Genomic DNA, 12,668 nt, shown 5'->3' with positions numbered 1-12,668 from the left:
GTACTTTAAGTCTTACTTAGCACTGTTGGAGAGTGATCTAACCTTTATTTTGTGATAAAATGTTAAAAATTAATCAGCTCTGTGTTTAAAGTTACATTTATACTGTTACAGAGACTTCCTCCACCAAAAATACATCAGTCATTCATGACAGCATGCACTGAATACATTAAAATTAGTTCAAAAGGAATTAATTCAGAGATGAAGGAATCTGAATATGAGGGTGCAACAGGCTTTATACTATAAAGGAGGAGGCTGGGGTGGAGGTGACGACTACTGTGTCCTGCATGGACTACTGCTGAGTTTCATTTCTTTGCTTGATTGTTCAATCAATTATGACCAACATTTTCACATACTGCACATAGGCTGCCTCTAGTGGCCACATAAGGAAACTTCAGGTAATCTATTCGATTCTGAATAAAACAATGTTGAATCTGCAGGCAGGTTTTCAGTATAAGACGCGTTCTGGTTTTGACTGTACATTTGTGGTCAGGTAGTATCCACCAATAGACAGACGTAATACATCCCAGCTGACTGGGAAACAGGTCAGTGTAGTTTCTGGCAGTTCCATCTCCTGATTGAAACTAGCCTCAGAAACTGGGAGAAACTTGTGCATTTACATTTTTGTTTTTTTATTTGTTTGTTTGTTTGTTTGTTTGTTTTTTTTTTTGTTTTTTTTTTGGTTATTTTTGACAAAAAAAAGAGCTGTTTTCTACTTTTATTGTTTTTGACAAAAAAAGTTGAAAAAACAGAAAAAATTACCATTTTTATTTTTGAAAAGAATGACAAGAAAACAGCTGTTTTCTTCTTTTTTTTTTGTTTTTGTAAAAAAAAAAAGAAAAAAGAAAAACAGTCTATTTTTCCTTGTTTTTTTTAATAGAAATTAAGAATAAAAAGGTGTTCTACTACTATTGTTTTTGACAAAAATCAATGGAAACAAATCGAGAAACATAATTTTCCTGTTTATTAATTCTTTTTTGTTTGTCTTTTTTGCAAAAGAAATGCAAAAAACAAAACTAAGCCATTGTCTTGTTTTGACAAAAAAAAAAAAAAATCACAAAAATGGAAAAACGAGTAGCACTTTTTTTCAGTCATTTTTAAAAAACTCCATTCTTTAGTTATCCTATTTTAATAAAAGACTTGAGGAAACGGAATCGATTCGGCCCAATTGGAAAGGTGAACATTTCAAAATAAAAGCTTCCATGTCAAAATAATAGCCACCCATTGTGTTTTACAATAAAATAATTGGTCCAGATAAAATTTTCATTTATGACTGTATTGTTTGGTGTTGTATCCAAGATGTTTGCTGCACCAGGGGCTACAACCGCCAAATAACCGTGATTTCTGACACCAACATGTGACGCATTTCCTGTGTTTTCTTGTTTAATACGAGCACTGAGAAGTGCTTTAAAAAGAGCTTATTTTTATCAGGGATCGTGGAGCAGGTGTAGAACTTATCAAAATACCAAATACTGTGGGCGGGTTATAACAAAGTTGAGTTGTTTTCCAGCTCTACCATGTTCTCCGTCAGTTATGAATAAACCAGACTGATGTGCTTGTTGTAGTTTCGTGTTTCAGCGTGTTTAAGAGTGAAGGTCGTCTCCTCTGTAACATTGTGGCAGAGTGATGGGGATGGTGAGGGGGGCAAAGTGAAGCAAAAGGTGCAACAAATTTGGATTTTATAGAAAATCTGTTCGCATTTATGATTTTGATATGGCACCATTTTCGAATCAGAACACCTGAGAAGTCTTCTGAGATGAATCCAGGACAATTGGAGCAACGGTGCGGCGTGCAAATCAACACAGACAGACAGACAGGCACGGCACCAATTACAGTAGAAAGATAAAGACTGATTTTAGCATTTACTTGGGCTCAAGTTTTCTCCTTTTGATGAATAAGAGTCCCATATATTCTCACTGTAGCTCCTGAAAATACTAATATGAAGCTCTGTCCTGCTAAATCCTCCAAAGGTTCATTAATTATAGATGCCGGCTGAAAAATGATCAAGTCGGCTGTTGGCTGCAGATTGAGGTACACATGTGGCTGTCACCTAACATTTCTGAAACCCCTCCCCTTTGGCTGTTAAAACCAAATGTTAAGAATTATTTGCAGCTCCTATTTATCCTTGCTTTAGTATACATATCCAGTGTGTTTATTTGAAATCAAAGGGTGTGGCAGAAGGCGGGTAATGAAAGCCAGCTGCAGGCCTGCTGGATGGCTTCCCTCTCGACGTGGGCCGGAGACGAGGCCGAGCCGGAGCGTAACACAACAAGAAAATGGAAAAAATACAAACAAAACGAGTGATTTGCACACAAAACAAAACTGAATCAAGCGCAGCCCGTGAGCGGCGCGGAGGTTTCTGTAAACAAGTGGCCGTGCTAAAACAATACAGCTGGATTCCCTCTCTGAACGCGACGATAATCATCACTCACTGTTTACCACAAAGGAGAGGGGCTCCAGCCCCCAAAAACCTCATCTTTGTGATGATGCACTTCTGCAGAGAGATTCGGCACTGGGCGCCTCACTACTGTCCAAACAAAGCAGCTTTAAAGAGTTAAAAAAAGGCATAACTAACCACCTCACTGAGACAAAAACTTCTTTTTTTAATGTATTCTAAATGTTCTTAATATCTCAGAGCTGGGAACTCTTTCTCCTCTGCAACATCTCCTAACCATTCCAAAACTAATCATTCCTCTTTATGGAAAAAGAGCTTATCATATGCAAAGTGCTCGACATCAATGTCTTCATATTCTCGTTTGAGAAATTCATTGCGCGGTGAATTCCCTCGGGAACGCCGCCGCCAAGTTTCTGCCTCGCAAAACTTTTCTCTTTTTTTCATTCTCTCACTTTAATTCAACTTGGCACGTTATTTCTGAGAAATACCGTCGGGCTCGGGGGAGAAACATAGACGTGGTCTCACTTGTTAGTGCGGGTTTTAGTGCTGAATAAGGATCAGACAATGGCTGAGGGGAGAGGGGCTGCAGTCTAGCGAGGTATTGACACAGGAGATATTGCCTGAACAAAGTGGATCCGTGAGAAAAGGGAGGGAGCGAGCGTGAAGCAGGGAGGGAAAAAAAGAAAGATTATCTTAATTATCATTCAGGAGCTGCTTAGTGCAGCACCTGTGCATGAATAATGTCATTTATAGGCACATTGAGATGTGCATAATTCCCCCTTAAATCATACACATTAGCGGCATAACAAGGGATGAACAAGTCGGCCTCTCGCAGGCTCGACTCAGAGCGAAGGGGGTTCATTGTCAGCCATGCACCTCCCCAATAAGAATGTATTTCTTCATTCAAAGACTCCACTCCTCTCTCATTTAACACACAGTCCAGAGGAGCTGTGAGGTTACATATCCTGATTCATATTACAGCGCTGGGTTTCATTTGGCTTCAAAAACGGGGATATTTTAGGGCTCAGAGTGATTTAACAGTGCTGGTTTTAAAGTATCGACATAAAGGAGCTCAGACTAAAGCAGAAAATCTTAAAAAAAGATATTGTCCTCCAGGTCAATGCTTGTATAAAACAGCAGATTTAACAGAGATTTAAAATGCTTATGAGTTTTTTAAGGCTCCTTCCTCCCACACAGCCTAAAAACAACAGAAATTTCAATCTAAATGTGATGCACTTCAGTCATCTGCATCCATGTCACCAACAAACAGAAAGTCGTGAATATTACAAGAAGAACTACCACCAGCAGTGATGGAGAAGGCGCTCTTAACCCCTCTGAATGATGAAGAAAAAACACTTTTAAATATATCCCATCACGAGGTCTGCATTCAGAGTAAAACTGCAAAAGTACAAGCTTATAAATCTGCTTAAAAATGAAGATAATCCCAATTATATATCAAATATATACTCCCCAGACTAGCATTTCCCTCTGGAATTAACTGCTAGAAAAAGTAAGTGGTGTAAATCTTCGCTCAACATCTGAATAGGTTGCAGGGTTGCTTAGGGTTAACTCTAAACGAAATCAGATTGATTCCCAAGTACCCCAACAAGGAATCTGTCATTTTGGTGCAAAAACAATGAACATATACGAAATAATAAAGATCTTAAAAGCTTTAAAACAGCAGTGCTTGCTTTGAAAGACTTATACTTATCAAATAAGTATTTTTAATGTTTTTTTGGTAACTTTCTAATCTTTTTACATAGCAACTACTTACATCTGAATGGAAATGTGTAACAGCCACTGGAAAAAAATTAACATGCAAAATTTTCAACAACTCTATGAATTCCGCCCCCCCGGAAAAAGAAAAAAAAAAAAAAAAAAGATGATTATAAAGTAAAAATTCAGACTTTAAAGGCATTCACACATTGAGGGCGTTGCAAATAAATGGCACAAAAATTCGGAGGTGAATTTTGTAACGGCTTTTCATGCACATCGGGAGTGTTGCGATTTTCCGAATAAATAATAAATATTCCCAAAAAAAAGCGGCAAAGTCTGTACGGTGTACGCTGTGAGCGAAACTTTGAAAAACCTGAAAACAGTTTGAAAAAATATTTCAAAGTGGCGAAATTACATTGCTGGTGTGAAAGCTTGCCTTGACCTGCTGTAGACTTGAATAAAAAAATTTTTGTGAAAATTATTCCAATGGAAAAAAATACTGTTGGTGTGCGATAACCTTAAGTCAGATATCTGAGATTAAAGTATAGTTAAAACATGGAAAAAAATATGATACCAAAGTGATACTATTAACGATATTATGAATGATTAATTGCCTTTACCCCTCATGGTTTTCAAGTATTTGATTAAAAATAAATCCATACTTATTTTAAATAATTTCTATTATTCTTATTTGAAACAATAGGCTACTTCTCAAAGAGTTAACATGCCATTTTTTTAATCATTGTTTGTGATTTTTGTTGAAAAATTGCTTTAAAATATGAGCTTATTCCTTGCTTTAACGAAATAAATACTTTTTATCAAATGCCTTAATGCTAGGATTCTATATTCAACAGCATTAAGTAGATACATTATGTGTAATTGTATTTAAAAGAATTGGACATTAGAATGATAAGTTAATAATATTTATTAACTAATATAAACACCAAGAGACATATTTTATGTCATAAATAAATGCACTTAACTGAAACAGCAGAATAGCTAGCCGGCTAACCTTGTTAACGTTATTGCTAATAGTATGTTTAAAGCTGTGCTAGCTTGGTTACCAACTTAAATTACAGTGCCAGTTTATTTAAATTATTTATATTCTCTCTTCTTGTTTTGGTCAAATAATCATAATATCAAGGAAAGTAACAGCATATGTAATAATAGGTGATGCAGTGTTAGCATAGCACTTGCCTTGGACTTGTGTTAGCTTTACTAGCTGTAGCCTAGCATCACACAGCTGTCCTGCAAGGGAAGATATTATTTTTTAAAGTCATATTCCTTCTATCGAGGCTAAGTGGCTTGTTTAATTATTACAATGAGATTGTGGCTTCACTGAATGACACATTTAAACTGTATTTGTGCTAAAACATGCTAACACCTTTTGCCCACAAAATTACCATTTTTAAAAAAGAAGATTCAGCAGACCACATGTAGCGATTCCCAGCAATATAATGTGTTTAAAATGACCAAAGCAATTGCAATGTATTTTACAACCCCATTTCCAAAAAAGTTGGGGCGTTGTGCTAAATGCAAATAAAACAGAATGCAATGAAATCAAACTACATAAACCCAAATTTTATTTACGATAGAACACAATCAACATATCAGAGGTTAAAACTGAGACATTTAACCATTTTATGCTAAATATTAGCTCATTTTAAATTTGATGGCAGCAACGCATTTCAAAAAAGTAGGGACAGGGCAACAAAAGATTGGAAAAGTAAGTGGTCACCTATTTAGGGAAAATGGAAAACTGTTCTGTGGCCAAAGGAATCAAAATTTGAAATTCTTTTTGGAAACCATTAGCTCACAATGAATTTGATGGCAGCAATGCATCTCAAAAAAGTAGGGACAGGGCAACAAAAGATTGGAAAAGTAAGTGGTCGCCTATTTAGGGGAAATGGAAAACTGTTCTGTGGCCAAAGGAATCAAAATTTGAAATTCTTTTGGAAACCACAGATGCCATGTCATGTGGACTAAAGAGAAGAGGTACCATCCAGCTTGTTATGATGGTATGGGGTTGCATTAGTGCCAATGGCACGGGTCACTTACACATCTGGAAAGGCTCTATCAACGCTGGAGAGGTTTTAGAGCACCATGTCCCCCCATCTAGACATGTCTCTTTCAGGGAAGGCCTTCACTTTTTCAGCTGCATCCATCACAACAGCATGGCTTCACAATAAAGGACTATGGGTGCTGAGCAGGCCTTTCTGCAGTCCAGAACTTGCACTAATAGAAAATATGATAAAAGGAAAAATCCAGCAACAGAGAGCCAGAACTGTTGAGCCCAAAGTCCTACAATGGTCAGATGTCTCAGTTCTAACATCTTATATGGTGCATGTGTTCTAATGTAAATAAAATTGGGATTGTATTTGACAACGGTGGGATGAATGGTTATACTAAAAAGTGAATTCAGTGAGGTCTTGCCATTCTTTCAACACTTTTGTGAACTCAAAAGAAAGACTTTCAGCTACTTCATCCTAACAGCGTTCATGTACTCTCCCTGAAGAATATTCACGCCCAGTGTATGTCAAACAGTCCTTGAAAATAACTTTTGCAGGCCTTGCTTTGAGAACAAGCTGGGTGGAGTTTGCCAAAAACAGTGCACGCTGCAGAGCCGGAAAGTATTTGTCATCCAAATCAGATTTTGTGTGTTGCCACGGGAGAAGAAGTGGGTCCGCACAGAGAGGATGCATACAGTACGAAACAAGAGTAGTAACAAGGCTGTCATCACGGAGAAATGTCAAATATTCCGCCCCGCTGCCGACTCCTCAGTGCCGCTCGCCGCTGTCGAGGCCCGGCCCACGCAGTCAAAAGTTCAAAACAACAATAGAGGGCATTGTGGGTAGTCTGTAATCAGGAGGGCCTTCCAGTTCGAGCTGAATTCTAACCATGCCAACAGAGATAAGGAGTAGGATTAAACTCAGAGTGTGTGGACCTCCTCTGTGCAGGGGTCAAACTGCAATTTTAAAGCACTTTGAGCACACGCTTTTAGCCTCGTTGGAGGGCCAGGTGGGCGGGATTCGTCATTTTGGGAGAATGTCAGTCGATTACAGAGGGATGACTTGATTGGACAGAGAACATCTTCATCTTGTGTTACTCCAAAACTAAAGAACTCGTTAGTTAAGATGAGCAACTACCCGCGACACTCGCAGGAAAAGTTGTGGATTTTGACAGGAATAAACGAGCAAAAGTTTGCATTTGACAGCCTGAAGTGCAAACACATAAAACAAGAGTAGGAAGACGAACATCACAGAAAAAAAATCACCAAGCCTGAAGCTCTATACAGTTAAAAAAATGCAGAAAATGTCAACTAGGGTGCAAGGAAATGTTCTTTACTTTCCACCTCTGAAAGCACAAAAAGTAGAAGTGAACAGATCTGTTGTATTTAAACATGAATGAACTCACTTTGCATTGGTGCCTTGAGCAACATAACCCCAACTTATACCTAAAATACATTTATGTATTTAACAGTGTGTGCATTAGCTGCAGTCTGAGTGTGTTTTTAAGGGTTTTCTGTGTTTTTGTTGCTTTGATTTGACTTTTTCTAGGTTTTTGGCAGCAATTTATTGATGATACCTTTAATTCTGACCATGCAAATCTCCTAAAGGTACACTGAAATGTCTAAATCAATATTAAAACGACGACTAGTGTATCATATTTTTAGTTGAGGCCAACCAATAAGCTTCATCAGGGTTAGGACCAATGTCCGCTAAGTGCAAAGCAATAAAGCTGCACAAGAAACATTACAATAAAAGCACGCCAAGCAAATTGCAAACAGGCTTTTGCAGCACAAAGATGCTGGAATTGTCAACAATATTATAGTCTGCATGGATCAGCATGCAGTCCTGTTACAACTGATAATGCATAGAAAACAACTCTGATAACCTCAGTCAAACTTTAACAGCAGGTGTGGGACAACACATGCAGCCGCTCTCTGCCATATGAGCACCTCTCAACTCCCAAACATGCACAACTGCAGAATATAATTCTGTTTTTATTAGAAATTATCACAGGTGAAATAAAGCCTACCTTTAGACGTTTACTCGGTGTACGCAGTCGGCCCAGGTTCGAATCCAGGCTGTGGCACTTTCTCGCATGTCTCTCCCCAGCTCTCTCATCCCCGCTTCTGATTCTGTCCACTGTCCTCCTCTGTCAATAAAGGCATAAAAGCCCAAAATTAGTCTTCAATAAAGAATTGAATAATTGGAAAGGGACATGAAAGGGACAATAGGCATGAAGTGGGTTAAAAGTGGTAAAGAGAAGTGTAAAACTGGGCCATAATTGGCAAAAAAAGTGGCAAGAAATGCCAAAATGGGTTAAATGTGGCAAAAGAAGTTAAAGGAAAAAGTCACAAAAATGGGTACAAGAAGCAAAAATGGGAAAAAAGTGGCACAAAAACGGAAAAGAAAGGCAAAAAGCAGTAAAAATGGGTTAAGGTAGAAAAAAGGAGTGGCAAACATGGACAAAAAGCTACAAATTGGGTTAAAGTTGGAAAAAAGGTGGGAAAAAAAAGAAAAAACTTAAAAGCAGCAAAAAATGGGTGAAGAGAGGCAAAAATAGGTTGAAGTGAACAAAGGAAGTGGCATTATTGTGTGAGAAGTTGCCAAACAATTGAAGCAATGGGAGAAACATGGCAAAAACATGTAAGAAGTGGCAAAATGGACCACAATAGGCTAGAAAAATATGGTAAGCAGTGCAAAAAGGGGGAAAATTGGTTAAAAGTAGTAAAATAGGCTATAAAATGGAAAAAAAAGGGTAAAACAGAGGAAAACAAGGGGAAAAAGCACCAAAGAATCGGTTAAACTAGTAAAAAGAAGTGGTAAAAATTGATGAAACTCTACCAAATAGGATAAGAGTAGCAAAAAGATGGAAAACAAGGACAAAATTGAAAAACCTCGCTTTAAAGTAGCCAAAAGAGGTGGCAAAATGGGCAAAAAGGAGCAAAAATGGTATTAAAGAAGAAAAAGAAGTGGCAAAACGGACAAAAAGCAGCAAAGAATGGGTTACAGTGGCAAAATGAAAATGCAAAAATTGACAAAAAGCTACAAAATTGGTTAAAAGTGGCTAATAGGTGGACAACAAGGGCAAAAAGCAGCAAGAGTCAAAAGTAGCAAAAAGAAGGGGGGAAATGGGCTCAAAGCTGCAAATATGGGTTAAAACTGGCATAAAAGTTGAAAACAAGGCCATAAAGTCCCAAAAATGGGTTACAAGTAGCATTAAATTCGAAAACAAAGTCATAAAGTCCCAAAAATGAGTTAAAAGCATCAAAAATAGTTTACAAGTGGAAAAAAATAGCAAACAAGGGCAAAAAGTGACAAAAATCGGTTAAAATGAGCAAAAAGCTGTGGCAAAATGAGCAAAAAGCAGCAATAATTGGTTGCAAGAGGTAGACTGGAACACGGGGAAAAAGCAGCAGACATTCGTTAAAGTAGCAAAATAGTGGCACAACAGCCAAAAAGCAGCAATAATTGGCTTAAAGTGGCAAAAAAAAGGAAAACAAGGACAAAAATTGGGTTCAAGATGTAAAAAGAAGTAGCAAAATGGGTAGTAATAGTGGTGAAGGAGGGTTAAAAAGCAGCATAGATACATAATTTTAACATTAGAACCTAATAATAGCTGAACATAGTTTTCCACATCAAAATGAGGTAACTGTTAGCACGATGCTAACGCCAATGCCTCTGACCCAGCACTATTGCATTGATATCATAAATCACAGCTGGGTAGGGCCCATTCTCTGGGTTTGTCAGGGCCTCAGCTGAGCTTTTCATTCGTAGGCATCTTCATAAATTGAATCTTTAATTTGTTAAGTATTGCATCAAGGTTGAAAACCATACATTTAAGAATCAAAGCTACGTAATGAACCGGTCCGTTAGACCTCCAGGATGAATCTTATACCTGGTAGCACGGAAACTTTAAATCTCATCCGCCTTTCTGCCTCTTTCTAAAAAAGTGTCGTTCCCCTCCTGAACCGCAGCAGCAACATAATGATTCATATCCAGATGATTATTCTTAATACCTCTGAGTATTCTGGTAATATTTGATAATTGCGTCGGAGTGACCTAAGGACAAATGCCATTATGAGTTTAAAGGATGACGACTGAAATGAAAGCTGTACTTTCCTCTGAACGCCAGGCATCATGTTTGAACTCAACTTTTATTTATCCATCCCTATTTGATATCTTTAAGATCCTGCATTACAAATAAATTATTCATGTCAATTAGCTTTTCATCTTCCAAGATGCGAACTTGTGTGATCTCTTTAACAACTATTTATTTCATGCTAAAACAGAGCTCTCCCTAGAAGCCCAGTGCTATCGCCCGAGGACATGTCTTTTAAATAAAAGCATCAGAGCTTTGCATACCTACAATTTGCATATTAAAGGCACCGGGAGACTCGCGATAGAAGAATTGGGTGAAGCAATCTAATCATCGCTCGAGTCTGACTGGAATCCCAAAGTCTGCCGGGCTCGGCCTTCAGAGACGCAGCGGCAGCGAAAGAAGATGTTCTCAAATTAGTGAGAATCTTTCAAGTTGTTATTGTAGGGGTTGTTTCTGGGAGTTGTAGGCTCCGTCTTTGTGCTCCACAGTGACGACTCTATTCCTTTCCCTCCACTTTCAAGTTAAAGGCACGCTGGTTGAGCACAGTGAGGTATTTGAATCCAAACAGCTTGAGAAGAGTTGGAATTATTAACTACATCTATGAGACAATGGGGTGAAGGAGTATCGTCATGATAAGCATAAATCAGCAGAGGGAACTGATCGGAACAGATGGATTTCTTGACTTTCTTTCACTCAAAGGGCAAAAAAATTGTCTCAAATATATTTGATTACTACTTCGGGGTTTCATTTGGTTCAAATTTGACTTCCATGTTTATTTGTGAAGCATGTTGGCAAAGACAAGCCGAGTGAGTTTCATGATGTGCATCCTGAATTAAGTCTTTGGGGCTTTCACGCCTGTCATTTGCTCCAGTTTGACACTTTCAGTTTGATCCTGCCCAAAATGATAGGTATGAAACCTCCCCTGGACCATGTTCACAACCAAACAGCTGTGCTTTGGTCCTACCAAAAGATGTGGTCTCGGTCCCGACCAAATGGAGCCATGGCTCGGCTTGTGACCGGTTCCCATGAATTTTTCTAAAAAGGTTCGGACCGTTGCTCAAGTTAACCTACTGTGCAGAACTTTACGGCATGTTTGGGCCAAAAACTGAGGTTGAAGCATGGTGTAGGTGAGACGAGAAGGAGGATTGATACAACCAAGGTGGTCCTCTGGATGTCCAGGAGTATAAGAAGATAATCTGTCCGAAAAACAACAGTCCACATCTTAAGGGTTGAGTAAGGGGAGGATGTGGAGCGTAAGCATGGTCTGGGGTTTGGTCCTGGTGGGTAGTAGGGTTGCCACTACCTTTTAGTCAGGGCTGATCAAGTGGCAACTGGACTGGTTCCAAGTTCTTGAAGATGTTTTGCCTCGTCTCCAAAAAGGCTAGTTCAGATCTGAGGGGTGAGCCTAGACTGATCGATGCTATGCAAATGACCTGTTGTTAGGGTTAGGGTGTTCCCCTAACAACTGGGGAAATGCCCACTTAGCCACACCCCCAGAGGTAACGACTCTGCTAATGGCTGTCAGGTGACCACACAGGTAATTTGCATAGCAATGGTCAGCCTAGGCCAGGGGTGTCCAAACTTTTTCCACTGAGGGCCACACACAGAAAACTTCAAGGAGTGTGGGGCCACTTTCATATACCTCCCTTTAATGACATGAAAGTAATTCAATCCAGTCCAGTTTAGGTAAAGATGCACTAAGTGATTTGATACGCTTTAAAGTTAAGTCACAAAAAAAGTACATTAATAAACTGTTGTGTCAAAATGTTTGTTTACAGAATGAGCACACTAGCCTTGCCTAGAGCTGAAAGTAAAACATACACTAATCCAAATAAATTCATAACGTCTTAAACCATATCTTTTTTAGTGTTTTCTAAATGATGGACAACTGCAGTTTTGTGTTGCCTTCCCGGACGAGCCCCCAAGGTCATATAAAACTATACTCATCAGTCAATAAGAAAACACAGATGAACTATACAGTACGGAAAAGCACAAGTTTCTTGTCCTAATTGGAGCCATTTTCCATTTATGTTTCAGAATTTGCTGTGGGCTAATTAGAAATGGGCCAAGGGCTGCATTTAGCCCCTGGGCCATAGTTTGGCCACTCCTGGCCTAGGCTATATAGTCCAACTCTTCCCCAGAGCCCCTGGGGAAAAACTACATCCAAAGAGCCGAAAACAACCCATCACTGAAGCAATAATAGAAGAAGAGAAAACAAACCCACCCAGATTCATTACAGTTTTAAACCAGGATGAATTACACTTGTTTTTAGATTTCTGGTTGTTTTTATTAAAACTTATTATTTTAGGAGTTTTAAGAAATCTGACATAGTAGTCTTTTATCACTGAGTCTTGAATTTTAAGAATGCTTTAATTCCCTCCAACAAGAGGAACATGGTTCACAGAAAACATAAAAAAAAAAACTTTAAAATCGTGAAAATATATATATTTAA

General features: G+C 38.5%; 1 long non-coding RNA gene across 2 annotated transcripts in view; it reads right to left on the bottom strand.

Moving 5' to 3' along the window:
• Positions 1-12,668, bottom strand: part of LOC121506416 — a 401,243-nt gene that overhangs the window by 371,771 nt on the left and 16,804 nt on the right. For both annotated transcript variants that reach the window (XR_005991648.1, XR_005991649.1), the window contains exon 2: positions 8,147-8,266. This is a non-coding gene — a long non-coding RNA (uncharacterized LOC121506416). The remainder of the gene's footprint in view (positions 1-8,146; positions 8,267-12,668) is intronic.

The sequence above is a fragment of the Cheilinus undulatus genome, linkage group 24 (assembly GCF_018320785.1).
Source record: "Cheilinus undulatus linkage group 24, ASM1832078v1, whole genome shotgun sequence".
Lineage (NCBI taxonomy): Eukaryota > Metazoa > Chordata > Actinopteri > Labriformes > Labridae > Cheilinus > Cheilinus undulatus.
The sequence above is the reverse complement of the archived record's forward strand: the minus strand, read 5'-3'. Positions and strand labels throughout refer to the sequence as shown.